This window comes from Haliaeetus leucocephalus, unplaced genomic scaffold (genome assembly GCF_000737465.1).
Source record: "Haliaeetus leucocephalus isolate CR32 unplaced genomic scaffold, Haliaeetus_leucocephalus-4.0 Scaffold210, whole genome shotgun sequence".
Taxonomy (NCBI): Eukaryota; Metazoa; Chordata; class Aves; order Accipitriformes; family Accipitridae; genus Haliaeetus; species Haliaeetus leucocephalus.
Window position 1 is genome coordinate 86,382 of NW_010972646.1, and position 367 is coordinate 86,748.

Consider the following 367-nt stretch of genomic DNA (forward strand, 5'->3'; position numbering starts at 1 on the left):
TCCTCCGCACCGGCGGGGCCCCGGAGCCACCGGTCCCTCTGTCCGTCGGTCCCTGTCCGTCTGTCCTCCCCCGACCCTCCCTCCATCCCCCCGTCTGCCCGTCTGTCTGTCCATCCCTCCCTCCCTCCGTCTGTCTGTCCGTCCCTCCCTCCACCTCCCCATTCCCCCTCTGTCTGTCCCTGTCTGTGTGTGTCCCCCCACGCTGGGGACACGGGGGACGCGTGGCCGGAGCCGTTGGGGAACAGCGGGGACGGGACGGGGACACTGGGGGACACTGGGAGACATGGGCTGGGGACAGTGGGGACACTGGGGACCGGGGTCGTGCGCCCTGTGGTCAGGGCCCCCGAGTCACGGCCCCCGAGTCACG